Source organism: Dioscorea cayenensis, chromosome 4, assembly GCF_009730915.1.
Source record: "Dioscorea cayenensis subsp. rotundata cultivar TDr96_F1 chromosome 4, TDr96_F1_v2_PseudoChromosome.rev07_lg8_w22 25.fasta, whole genome shotgun sequence".
Lineage (NCBI taxonomy): Eukaryota > Viridiplantae > Streptophyta > Magnoliopsida > Dioscoreales > Dioscoreaceae > Dioscorea > Dioscorea cayenensis.
Window position 1 is genome coordinate 14,231,510 of NC_052474.1, and position 11,877 is coordinate 14,243,386.

Sequence of the window (11,877 nt, forward strand, 5' to 3'; positions counted from 1 at the left end):
GACATTGCATAGCTACTTCCCTTAAACCAAAAATTTGCTTGCCGGGGTAGAATATTTGTTGGAGAGTCCAACCATCATACCTTTGGCCTCCAAGGAAACAATTTGGGTTGGGAATTGTCCAAGCTTACCACAGGTGGGTCATTGGATGGCTTCAATCTCCTACCCATGTCTTCTTCCAAACCCAAAATCTCTTTCTTGCAATTTATGAATTGATCAATCCCAAAGAGAGATGCGTGTTCCATTACCTTAGGAGTTGCTTCTTCTTCGATTTCAACTTGGAAACAATCTGTCTTCGCCAACTGTCCTTGAATCATTTCTTGATCACAAACATACTGTCCACTCAAACAATCATCACATTGAATGAACGGTTCTTCATGTATCCTCTCAATATCGACAATATCATACTCGTTCCGTCCCACTTCTTCATTGTCATTCACTACCACATCTTCTCTACAAGGAACTTGACTTGCTTGCTCAAATACTTGTTGTTCCTTTGAGAGTGTGTCAAGTATCCCTCCTAATTGATGCTCAAGGTTTTTATAGAAGGCTTCATGACATCTTCGTGTGGTCTCCATATTTTGGACGCAGACATCGGATGCTTCAATAAAGTTAGCTAGTACTCTTTGTAACTGAAGTGCATCCTCGCCGAGTATCTCACCCCTTTGACATTCCTGTTGAGGTGTATCCCAATGTTGTTCACCATTATTCCATAATAAGTTTGGGTAGCCCACTTCAATTGGATGATAAAGCATTGTAACATGGAATGTTTTGTTGTCGTGAAAGTACGGGTTCTATCAACCTTTTTACTCGAGAGCTTCGACACTGTAAATATAGAGCAACGACTGGGTCAATCATCATTTAAAAATCCTTGCAAGAAAAAAAGTAAGACATGACAAAAAGAAAACAAATGAGAATGATGGAAGAATAAGAAAGTGTGAAATAATAACAAATCGAGCGGTGATAGAGAAGAGATGTGAAATAGAATGAAGGGTAAATAGCTAAGAAAACAAAGTGCAAAGTATTTCTAAATGCCTATTCCCCGGCAACGGCGCCAAAAACTTGACAAGATCCCCATGCGTATATCCCGCAAGTGCACGGCTTTGTCGAAGTAATAATCCCGGATGAGCGGGTACCGAATCCATAGGGACTAGGGAATAAAAATACTTAATTCGCTTCTTAGCCATGTGAAAGATCAATGATGATAAGTGTGACAATGATTCAATTCTCAACAATAAAAACAACAAGTAAGAGAGCAAAAGTAAAGAAGGGGGTAAGGCAATCGATAAAGATGGGATACCCGGATAATGCTCCGCCTAGGATAATTGTTTCAAGTGCAAGAACCCTCTATTATGCTTCCTAATCAATGCAATGGTGAGTTGTGGAAATCCTTAATTACATAGTCCCAAATCTAAGGTCAACTATGCCTAACTCTATACACGTCCCGGAGGACAAATTAGATAACCTCTCAACCTCGCACTCGCATAGAGCTGCCATGAGCTCTAGGGATTCCAAGTGATAAATCTCTTCCTAATTATAGACCTAACCCTTTGGTCCAGGTGAAAGGTCCCTAACCACGATTAAGCCCTAGATACTAAGATCACCTAAAGGCTTCACTCCGCTGCACGCGCAACTAAGCAACAGCGGAAGTTCATCCCTTAGACCATTCACTCTATTATGGCCGCAAAGAACTCGAGGAACGGAGGTAGAATCTATCACGTCAGAGGGGAAAGGAGACGCTCCTGTACTTCTCGACTCACCCTCTCAACCCTCTCCAACCTAGCTTTGTCTAACGCTCGTGGTGTGTCACTCACTCACAAGGTTACCAATGAGAACTCTCAACCTAGTGTCACTCTAGGGGAAATGTTCATACAATCAAGCATTCAAGGTTGGAACTCACAATAAACATCAATTAATTGAAAGCATAATAAAGAGATTCAATGAAACGAATACATCCTAGGGTTCACAAATACCCAAGTACCCACTAGGGGTTTAGCTCTCCATGGAGCTAAGTACAATCAAAGAAATAGAATGTAAAAGAAATGAATCCATAAAGAAACCCCCTCGATAGTCGTGTCGATGGTCTTGTGGAAAGTCCTCTACTCGTCGTTCAAGGATTCCCTCGTCCGGTATAGGATACGTCTCGAAGGAAGCTCCCCTACCAACCTTCTTCCTAATGAATGACGATGTCGGAGCCGTAGAACCTCTCCAAAACCTTGTCCAATACCCCTCAAAACCCTAGCCCAAGCCCTCTCTCAAGTTAGGGAAAAGGTGGAGAAAAGAATACTAAAATCGGGGATGATTCGACTTTAAATAGGGCTGGAATCGAGCGACTACACGGGCGTGGATGCTTCACGCGCCCGTGCGGAATTTACACACGGGAGTCAATAATTTCCACACACCCGTGTGGATTCTCTAAACTTCTGTTTTCTCGGCCAGCTGTGAACAGTGCTGCTACCGTGTTGCTACAGTGCTCTGCTACAGTATCCGACCAAAATAGCTTCCCGAATCCATACTTTCATCGAAGCAACGCAAACGGGCACACGTTCACGTCGTGGATCACTTGCTTCTTCAATGATAGGCAAGTTGGTGGAGCTCTTGTTCTATGTGCATAAGTCGGAATGCTCGAGTGTGACTGCCTTTGTGCCCCTCCAAATGGATGTGTCAACTAGAATACGAGGAGGTTGGCACACACTCTAGCATCTCACACCCGACCTATGTATTCGCGTTTGAACCTTAGCAAGATTTCCTCCAAAATCAGTGCATTGTGCTCCATATTGGCTTCTTTCCTTCATACTCGGCCTCACAACCCTACCGGCACGAAAGTAACATAAAAACACACATATTAGTGTAATAACCCGAGAAACGTAATGCTCAACACAAGGAACGAATGCTTCGCATTCATATCACACAAGCACTTATCAGTACGATGCAAGCACAATAAAAAAAACACTCAAAAGCATATGTGAAGGTGGGTAATTGAAACAATACTCCCCTTAACTCCTAATGGTACGTTTGATGGAGCTATATTTCTTGATAGTGGAGTTCCAATGGCTTGTGGAGCACACACCGCGATGTGAAAATCACATTGACGGTGTCTATGACTACTCCTCAATTTCCATACTCACAAGACCATCTGCATATATACACAAGGGAGGTTCAATAAAGCTCAACCAAAACAAAAACAACTTGAGTATATAAAGATAAAGCAATGAAATATAATTCGAGACAATGAAAAATAAAAGATAAACTCAGAAGTAAGATCTTTTTGGAGTGATACAAGTCCAAAATAAAATGCAGAAATAAAATATGAAAATATAAAGAAATAAAGTAAAGACGCATCAGCGTCGGTATCGAACTCGATTTCCTCTACTCACTGCTGCTAGTGAAATTGGTTGATTAACTGGCACTGGAATTGGTGATGGTGGTGCTGGAGATGCCTGAGGGGTCGGTGGAGCTCTGGGCATCATGATGAATGGTGAAGTCCCATCTCGCTCTAATAACAGCTGTAAAATGTCGAGACGGGACATCACCTCAATTTGGTTCACGGCCTGTATCGTGCAAACCTCATCAAGGTCACTCTGTAACACCCCCACAGCACTCTCGAGCCTCTCAAAATGATCATGAGATCGAGGTGGAGAGAAAATTCACACGGGAGGTGGATTCTGTGCTATGGGAAGTGCCTCTGCATCCATCTCGCTTCTCCACGTGGCTCGGGAGCAGTCGAGAACCCTCTACAACATCACCTCCTTCCTTAGCTATCTCTAGGCGAGTGTAATCGAGTACATAAACTCTCGGCTGATACCTGCCTACCATCCCCATCTTTTCTATCATCTCTATACCCAGGGGAGCAAGTACGATCATTTTCTCGGCCACTCTCATAGAGTCCGATGACTTTCGATTGGGAGGCATGTCACCTTCTGACACCTCGGACTCATCATCGTCCTGTCACGTCTGACTCTCTGATACACTGCTGCAGTGTCAAACTGCCATGGTAGTCTGTGGGTAAATTATCAAACTCCTCCGTATCAATAAATGCCTCATCATAGAACCCAAGTCAGACTAAAAACTGCATGACACTCATGCTATGGTACTGTCCGAATGCTTTGAACTGAATGGTGTCTATACTATCAAAGCTATTGTAGGAATGTTCGAACTCGAAAGAGCCAAGAACCTCCAAAGTCAACATAAGAATCGCCAGCTCCCGTATAGACAACAACCATCTCCAACTACCTAAAGCAAGAAGCTCCTCCACCTCATCTGCTATATCATCTGTTAACTAAACCTCCTTGAGCGCACTCAAGTCTGGGAATCGTGCTGACCAAACTTGAGCTTCGAAAGTCGCTCGAACTGAGCCTAGTGCTCAGGAATCACAAACTCCATGTGTTTTGACTCCAGGGAGTGCTCTCTAAGATGCTTACTGGCCACCTTCTTTGTTCTGGGAGCCATATTTGTAAGTAGTGAAAATAAAACCGCATGGCCTTTGTACTAACAATCCAAACATACACGCCAATTCATCCCTAAACTCATTCTAAAGCATGCACCAACCATTTAGCATGTAAACGAAGCAACATACACTAGATTTAATCAAAATAATTCGAGATTGGCGTAGTAAAGAGAAAAAAGAGGGTTCTGAGCAAGATAAAGATGAAAACCTAGAAAGCGGCGAGAAAAACTCAAATAAAGTCCTTCTAAATCGATTGTGAGAAGTCGGGAGAGTGCAAGGATGTGTTCTCTGAGTATTTGGGAGTGCGAAAATGAAAAAGGCTCAATAAATTTATAAAGGAAATCGTGGCCTTTTGAGTTTTGTACATTCACGAGGCGTGTGGAAATTACCACGCCCGTGTCACTCCCTGAGGGAGCACCACAGTGAGACACACACACATGTTTGCTCTCAGGATAGCACATCTTGCCTCTAAATGCATCCACACTGGGTGTAGATATTCTCCATGCCCGTGTGCCCGACCCACAGGGGCACCCACACGCCCCTATGGCTTCTTTGTCCACAAGAGAAATTTGGTTAAGTGTTTCACACACCCTTGTGAAAATTCCACAGGGACATGTGGATCTTCATAGGGGTGCTCATAGGGCCATTCACACACACTTGTGTCTTCCCGGGATAGTAGAGAACTCTCTGCAGAGATTTACATAGATGTGTAGAAATTACCAACGGCCATGTGTATATCACAGGGTCATCCACAGGGGCAAACACATGCCCCATTGTCTTCTCGGGATAGATCCCTGAACTCTGCAGAGAAACACACGCCCGTGTGTAAATTCCACACAAGCATGTGACCGTCACAAGTTTGTTCACATGTTCAGACACACACCCTGTGTCTTCTTAGGATAAGCTCTGAACGAAAACACACGCTAGTGTGTAAATTTCACATGGCCGTGTGTCTTCTCTGGATGACTTAGAAAAGGTCACAGACTCTGCAGAAAATTTCTGCACATTTATACACATATAGAGCCTGCGTAGACTATGAGCAATTCACCAGAGAATCATGCAAAACACGCTCAAATGACCAAGAAACTACGCCAATCACAATTAAGCACACAAAAACACCAATGATCCAGGACGAAATCACAACAAAATTATGTAAAAGATTAAGACACCAACACTCAAGCTCTTATTTATGCAAGCACTAAACCAAAACCTAGAAAACAGTAAAGACTTCAGAAGCGCTTGTTTAACATCACTAAGCTTGATGTACCTCTTCTTACCTCACGGGGGCTCATAGATGAATTTTTCCTTCTTACCCATAACCTGAAAGCATGATTAACATAATCTTTTCAAGGTAGAGGGGCGGTTGTCAAGCATGTTACCACATGAGGGTACGTCACCCTTACTTTGTTCTTTCACATCCCCATTAGCCTTGGGCCATTTCTTGTGACGTCTCCTTGCTCACTTCATCTTCTGGATCATCTTCTTCATGATCCCCAGGGCAAGTTGTACCTTGTCCTGTAGACCAAGCATCAAAACTTCTTTGTCCTCCACTTCTTGGTCTAGCAACCCCTCATACGTGTCCGTACACATCATTTCCTACACATATTCATCTATTTTCTCATCACTAGTGTCAAGAAAGTAAAGAGTATCATCAAAGTCTTGAGAATGCCTCATGGCTTTGGCAAGGCAATATGTAAGCTTTTCATTCCCAAGTCGTAAAGTCAACATCCAACACTAGAAAGTCATCCAACACTACAAAGTCCACAGGAAATATGTACTTGTCAACCTTCACAAGTACATCTTCAATGATGCCCCTCAGATGCCTAACCGTTAGGTCCGCCAATTGAAGTGTCATCCAAGTGGGCCTAGGATCTCCCAAGCCTAGCTTTTGACAGAATGCATAAGGCATGACATTGATGCTAGGCCCGGAATCCGCCAATGCCTTTTCTTCACCCAAATTGCCAATGTTGCGGGATGATGAAGCTCAAGGGATCCCTTCTTCTTGTTCGCATATTCTTTTTGCAACAACTTTGCCAAACATGAAGCATTCAAAAATCACGGATGCACTCTCCTCCATCTTCCTCTTGTTGGTCGAGGGTCCTTGAGAAACTTTGCATACCGAGGGCATTTTGAGAGAGCGTCTCCACAAAAGGAATGTTGATGTGCAACTACTTGAATAGACCCAAGAACTTCTTATATTTCTCATTATTTTGGTGGTTCTTCAATTTTTGAGGATAAAAGGGGATTCTTGGCTTGTAAAGTGGAATTGCCACCTCCTTCTCTTTGGCTCTCTCCTCGACCTCCATGACCTCGAATACTTCAACATTGGTCTTCTTGACTAGGGAAGCCTACCCTCAACCTCATGACCACTTCTCAAGTGATCGCCTTCACGTGTTCTCTCGGATTAGTTCCGGTGTTACTAGGCAAGCTTCCTTGAGGTCTCTCCGATAATGACATGCAATTTTCCCACTTGATTCTCTAAATTGTGCAATGATGCGGTGTGGTTGCGATGTATAGCTTCAACCAACTAAAACCTTGTGTCGGCGATTGGATGAACTTGTTCTAGAAGCTTTCTCTAGATTAGTCATCCGGGTCTCAAGCTTGAAACTCGATTCTCCATGTTTGGGGCATGTGTTGTTGTTGTTCGAAACCCGGTGGTGCCATGACCTTTTGTTACCCTTGATTACTCCATGAAAGATTCGTGTGGCTCTTTCAACCCAGATTGTATGTGTTACAAAATTGATTGCCTTGGCATCTCATCATATTAATCACAAAAATCCACTTGTTCTACGAGGGATGTACCACCAGCAAATCGGACGATCGGATGAAGCATGTCCTTCCCACACCAAGAGCAACTAGTCAAGGCCGCCACTCTAGGAGAATTGAGAGTATCTAACTTCTTGCTCAATGACTCAGCACTGGGCCCTAATGAAGGTAACCTAGGCGCCACTCTAGGAAGTTAGAGTATCTAAGTTTAAATAATAAATATGTAATGAATAATTGTTTTACTTGCTCTTGTATAATAACAAATAATGTTCATTATATAAATTAATGAAATTATATGTATTTCATATAAAAATAAAAAATTAATCTTTATGTTAAATTGAATTAGTTTATTGTTAATTTTAAAATATTTAGAATTCAAATAATTAATAATTAATGAATAAAGAGAGCTTTATAAGACTTCAAACTTTATAAAATATAAATAATAAATATATATATATTTTAATAATATATCAAATAAAAAGATATTAAAACATAAAACAAACTCATCTTCACCTATTCTCATTTGGTACTCCATCCACTTCTTTTTCTTTTTAGTAGAATTGGTTTCAAGTCCTCTCTTTTTCCTTGATTCGATCATCTCTCTATTGTGCCCTAGACCTCAGGTGGGGGAGTGATAAGTCCCTATGTGTGATATGAATGCTGAAGCATTCTTTCCCTTATATTAAGCATTACTTTTTCTCGGGTTTTTAACCTAACTTGTGTGTTTTTTATGTTACTTTTCGTGCATGTAGGGTTGTGAGGCCAAGTATGAAAGAAAGAAGCCAATGTGGATCATAATGCACCGATTTTTGAGGAAATCTTGCTAAGGTTCAAACGTGAAGACATAGCTCGGGTGCGAGATGCTAGAGTGTGTGGCAACTTCTTCATATTTGAGTTAGCACAACCATTTGGAGGGGCACAAGGGCAGTCACACTCAAGCATTCCGACTTATGCACATAGAACAAGATCTCCGCCAACTTGTCAGTCATTAAAGAAGCAAAGCAATCCCTACAGCGTGAGCGTGTGCCCGTTTGCGTCACCTCGATCGAAAGTATGTACTGGGAGTATTTTAGGGCAAAGAGTCGTATGGCGGAACTACTTTATGGCAATCTTTGTAACATCTTTCTTATTCCACGGTGGTAGAAAGCGAGAGTCGGAGAATCCACACGGGCTTGTGGAAAGTATACGGCCGTGTGGAAATTCCATGGTAGTGAAAAATCCCGCGAGTCCATGTGGTACGCCCAATTCGACCCTATTTAAAAGCCCGATTCAGCCCGATTTGAGTATTCTTTCTCCATCTTTTCCCCAACGAGAGAGGTTTTGGCTAGGGTTTTGAGAGAGTATTGGCTAGGGTTTTGGAGGTTCTATGGCTCGACATCAGTCGTTCCTTAGGAAGAAGGTTGGTAGGGGAGCTTCCAGTCGAGGCGTATCCTACTCTGGGACATGGAAATCTTTGAGACTGAGCAGTGAGGACTTTCCACAAGACCATCGACATGACTATCGAGGGTTTCTCTATGGATTCATTGCTTTTACATTCTATTTCTTTGATTGTACTTAGCTCCATGGAGAGCTAAACCCCTAGTGGGTACTTGGGTATTTGTGAACCCTAGGATGTATTTGTTTCGTTGAATCTTTTTATTATGCTTTCAATTAATTGATGTTTATTGTGAGTTCCATCCTTGAATGCTTGATTGTATGAACATTTCCCCTAGAGTGATACTAGGGTTGAGAGTTCTTGTTGGTAACCTTGTGAGTGAGTGCCACACCACGAGCGTTAGACAAAGCTAGGTTGGAGAGGGTTGAGAGGGTGAGTCGAGATGTACAGGAGCGTCCCTTTTCCCCTCCGACGTGATAGATTCTACCTCCATTCCTCGAGTTCTTTGTGGCCATAATAGAGTGAATGGTCTAAGAGATGACCCTCCGCTGGGGCTTAGTATCTAGGGCTTAATTGTGGTTAGAGGCCTTCCACCTGGACCAAAGGGTTAGGTCTATAATTAGGAAGAGATTTATCACTTGGAATCCCTAGAGCTCATTGCAACTCTATTCGAGTGTGAGGTTAAGAGGTTATTTAATCTCTCCTCCAGGACATGTATAGAGTTAGCCATAGTTGACCTTAGATTTGGGAATATGTATTTTAGGATTTCCACGACTCACCATTGCATTGATTAGGAAGCATAATAAAGGGTTCTTGCACTTGAAATGATTGTCCTAGGCGGGCATTATCCAGTACCCCATTTTTATCGAGTGCCTTATCTCCCTCTTTACTCGTACTCTCTTACTTGTTGTTTTTACTTTTTGAGAATTCAATCATTGTCCACTTATCACTCTTGATCTTTCACATAGCTAAGAAGCGGATTAAGTGATTTTATTCCTATTCCCTATGGATTCGATACCCGCTCATCGAGGGATTATTACTTGACAAACCCATGCACTTTCGTGGGATATACGCAAGGATCTTATCAAGTTTTTGGCGCGATTGCCGTGGAATAGGCGTTTAGGGGCTACTTTGCACTTTGTTTTTCTTAGCTATTTCACCATACATTCTGTTTCACTCTTCTTATTCTATCATTTTTCTGACTTTTCGTTATTTCGTTTTTATTGCAGAAAATGATTAATATGTTTGAGTCATTTAACACTATCATGGGAATGGTTGAAAACGTGTAGCAGAAAGTTCAAACAAGTGCATTGCACGACATATCATGTTGTTCTCATTATGAGCAGTATACAACTCAACGACGATAGAAGAATCGGGTTGAAGAGTACATCGCTTCGAGGATTCAAGGGCAAACTTGTGAGATTAGATAATGTGATAAATGGGTTTGAGAGGATCCATATCGGGTGTCGATGAGTGATTGGTTGGAGGAAAGTGTTGAAAGAATCCCTTGCTCGGTTTGATTCTTCCTATCAAGATCAAAGGCAAGAACTCTTTTTCGGTGGGAGTTGCTATTTCAAAGCGAGAACTATATGGAATGGACACGTTGATATCCGTTGCAGTTGTAAAGAAATAGGTACCAGGTGGAAGAAGAGGAGAATAGCTGTGAACATGAGGGCAGAAATGATTTTCGAGGAGATTGATATATTGAAGGAGGGCAACTTGCGTCCATCAATTGTTGAACCACGAACTTGATCTTAAAACGCTTCCAACACATTTGGAATATGCATTCTTAATGGAGGACTCTAAACTCCTTGTGATTGTAGCTTCAAACTTGTCTGCGGGGCCGAAAGGATAAAACTGTTAGCATGTTGAAAAAGCACAAATCAGCTATTGCACTGGAAGATCTCCGACATTAAGTGTATAAACCCATCATTATGCACTCATAAGATCCTAATGGAGATGACTACAAATCTGTGATCAACCTGCGAAGATGGAACCGAATATAAAAGGGAGGTTGTCAAAGTGGAGGTAATAAAACTTTGGATGCTGAGGAATCATCACCCATGCTCCTCGGCAAATGACGAAGTGGGTGAGCCCAGGCTCAAGTTGTCGCAGAAAAGAAGAATGAGCAGGTAGTAAAGAATGAAAAAGAATGCAAGTTAATCCAACTAGGGCGAGTTACTACTTGGCTAGTTGCATTAACCATAGAAAAGCTAGAATGGCGTCTCTCGGAAAGATCATGCCATTTTATTGACCAAATGTTAAGGAATGACTAGCGGGGCATCATTTCTCTGCTTCCTTGATACGCGTGTCGAGAATATTTTCAAATCCCAATAGCCAGAAGATCCGGGAGAAAACCATTTACTTGCCCATATGGCACTTTTGTACTTATAAAGGAAATGCCTTTCGGGTTGTGTATGCAACATTCAATATTTGCGCAGCGGTCATTTTGATGACTTTTCTCGAAGATAATATGGAAGTTTTCATGGATGATTTTTAGTGTTCCAGGGGACTCTTTCGATGCTTGCTTAAATAATTTGGAAAGAGTATTGAGTGAGATGTGAAGAGACGGATCTCATCATCCTCAGCTGGGAGAAGTGTCACTTTATGGTGCAAGAAGGCATTGTCCTTGGACATAAGAATTTCCCAGGCGGGTATGGAGGTGGATAGGAAGGCAAAGATTGAGGTAATTGAAAAGCTTCCTCCACCTACAGATGTGAAATTAATCCGCAGTTTCTTGGGTCATGCAGGTTTTACGGAAGGTTCATTAAGAATTTTCGAAGATCTCTGGCTATTGACCAAACTCTTGGAGAAAGTGCCCTTGAGTTTCGAATGATCTGTCTGAATGCATTTAATGTGTACTAAAAAGAAAATTTAGTGCAATCACCAATCTTGACAACACCGAAGAGGATAGAGCCGTTCGAAGTAATGTGTGATGCTAGTGATTGCTACGAGTGGGGCGGTCTTGGGTCGGAGGGAGAAATAAGCAATTTCAAAAGATCTATTATGCTAGCAAGACTCTCACAAGTGCACGAGAATTACACCACTACTGAAAAGGAATTTAGTAGCAGTAGTGTTTGCTTTTGATAAATTCAGACCATATCTCTCATCCTATCTAGTGTACACGATGTTCTACAGATTATTCTGCACTCCGTTATCTCATGAGACAATGTAGATGCACGAAGCCGAAGAGATTGATTTGGTGGATATTGTTGTTGCAAGAGTGATATGGAAATAAAAAGATAAAAGCACGAAGGAATGTGGTTGCAGTCATCTGTCGAAGCAATACATG